This window comes from Oryctolagus cuniculus, chromosome 7, assembly GCF_964237555.1.
Source record: "Oryctolagus cuniculus chromosome 7, mOryCun1.1, whole genome shotgun sequence".
Lineage (NCBI taxonomy): Eukaryota > Metazoa > Chordata > Mammalia > Lagomorpha > Leporidae > Oryctolagus > Oryctolagus cuniculus.
Window position 1 is genome coordinate 125,772,262 of NC_091438.1, and position 2,546 is coordinate 125,774,807.

The window sequence follows — 2,546 nt, forward strand, 5'->3', positions numbered from 1 at the left end:
CAGCCATGGCTTAGCTATGGCCAAAACTCCAGAGGGATTGTAAGGAACAGGAGGGCAACTAGGAAGGGCAGTTGGCTGAGAGCCTGGAGACCCCCCGAGCTCACTTTGGCAGTGGTCAGACTGCGACCCAAGGACCTTGCCTCTCTCTTGAAGTGACACTAGGTCATGCTGCCTACTGCTATGTGAGCAGGGCTTGACTTCGGTCGAGGCTAATATTGGCTCTCCAGGTAAACTCGTACAACTAAGTAGTGGGCAATAATGAGCGATAGGAGATTTTTTTTTATAATCCTCATGTTTATTTATCAAATATCATCAATGGGGTCTTTGACCAGCTTATAAAATAAATTTCCTTATACTGGCATACTTGGCAAAGCAGGTAAGCACAGAAAGTAACTTCAAGATTTTTCTAGAGGGGGCACACAGGTCAGCATTTGGTACATGTATGCATTACACTATTGAGCATCTTCCCACACATCATGAAAACCTGGAGGTAATTTGTGTAGCTTGAAATGTCTTCATTTTAGAATATGCACAAAAGTGCCTTATGAACTTTTCCAGGAAAGTGGCATTTTCTGTGTTCAGACTACAATTTACAACACAACTGGCTTTTGATGTACATTGATTATACTTCAAGTTCCAGAGTATGTGGGGCATAAAACCTGATTAAAGTTTTATATGACAAAAATCCCAGTCAATGTTTCTTTTAGTAAATGGCTTATTGATTTCCTCAGATTCAGTCTAATCATCCAAGAAAAAGTAGTTTCCACTCTTCTTCTGTTCTACATCCTTAATTGAGTTGAGTTTGTTTATTCGTGGTCTATAGTTGTTTGGATCTCTTCTGAATGTAATTTCAAGCTGAGACAAACATTTATTCATGCCGGCCAAAAGGGTTTGAGGACTATTTGCAACAGTGTTCTTAGATGGGACACCATCAAAAACAGTGACTCGATCTGCTAGATAGGTGGCCATGATGAAGTCATGTTCCACAACAAAGGCCGTCTTCTTCGTATGGAGTATGAAACGTTTGACAACTCCAGCTGCCATCAATCTTTGCTCAGAATCCAAATATGCAGATGGCTCATCAATTAAATAGACATCAGCAGGTTTGCCCAAGCAAAGAGCTAAAGCTACTCGCTGTAGTTCTCCTCCAGATAATGTTTGTACCTCTTGATCAGTGATGTTTTCAATCTGCAGAGGCTTCATTACATCAGTCACAAACTGTGGATGAGTGTAAGCATCGCTTATCTTTTCATGTAATAACTGGCGAACACTTCCAGTTGATTTGGGACTGATCTTTTGTGGCTTATAACTGACATTTAGAACTGGCACTTCTCCTCCTTCATTAGGTTTAAGCCTTCCAGCAAGCATTCTGATGAATGTCGTTTTGCCTGTACCATTTTCCCGAAGCATCCCCATAATTTCAGAATCCGTAAACTCTCCAGCTACAATTGCTAGCTCAAACTCTCCCATCTTTTTCTTCATCCCTGGGTAGTTATACATACACATCTTTTTAACTTCTTCATTTGCTGTCTCAGCCACTTTAAAAACAAGCGATGCATCTCTGAATCTCAAGTTTTCTGTTGGAACATAGCCATCCAAGAAAGTGTTTATGCCTTCTCTAACACTACAAGGCATAGTTACAACACCATAAGCACTTGGCACACCATACAAACAGCATGAGGAGTCAGAGAGATAGTCTAATACACTTAGATCATGCTCCACAACAGTGATGTACCTATCTGGGTTTATTAAAGATCGTATAGTAATAGCAGCCTTAAAGCAATAGGAGATTTTGAACACCCACTCAGCCCCAGACATCAGGGCCTTTCTCTGTGCTCTCCTCCAGTTGAGGTGCCTTGCAGGCACAGCCGGAGATTTCTGATGGAAGATGAGAGCACTGGCTCACATCTTGTCCTCTGTCACTTTCCCCCTTCCTCCTCCCTGTCTCCTCCCCTCTTTGTTTCTCCTCGTCTCCAGTCCTATCCCACTGGCTTCCAGGAGGGGAGAGGGAAATTCCACAGGTCTACACTTAAGAAAGGGAAAAGCCTTGATCTTATAACCCTTTCCAACCTGGCAAATGTCTTTCCATCTTTGCAGCTTATGGTAGCTATGGTGCGTCTTGAAAAGTTTTTTGTGCACTGTCTATTACTGTTGCTAAGCTTTGATTGCCCAAGGACTGAATCTGAAAAGGAGCTGAAGTTAACTATCTGTTTTAATTGACTGAGTGATTGCAGTAGCCCTGATTGGATCTGGCTTTGGTTGAAATATTTGAGTTGTATGGATTAAGATCTCACCTTGGTGGCCATTTTAATTAGACTAGGTGGTTCAAACTTCTTTGTTGCAGTATAAAGGATTTGTTAGCTTGTATTGTGCTTACCCAAGGGTCTGGTTCTTTAAGTGCTGTTAATGGGACTCAGCTTCAGAGTTGACCTCATTCCCAGTGTTTTTTTTTTTTTTTTTTTTTTTTTTTTTTTTTTTTTTTTTTTACAGGCAGAGTGGATAGTGAGAGAGAGAGAGACAGAGAGAGAAAGGTCTTCCTTTGCCGT

At 41.4% G+C, this 2,546-nt stretch overlaps 1 pseudogene; it reads right to left on the minus strand.

Moving 5' to 3' along the window:
• Window positions 1–286: 286 nt before the first annotated feature.
• On the minus strand, window positions 287–1,818 carry LOC103350282 (ATP-binding cassette sub-family E member 1 pseudogene; annotated as a pseudogene).
• Between the last annotated feature and the right edge of the window lie 728 nt (window positions 1,819–2,546).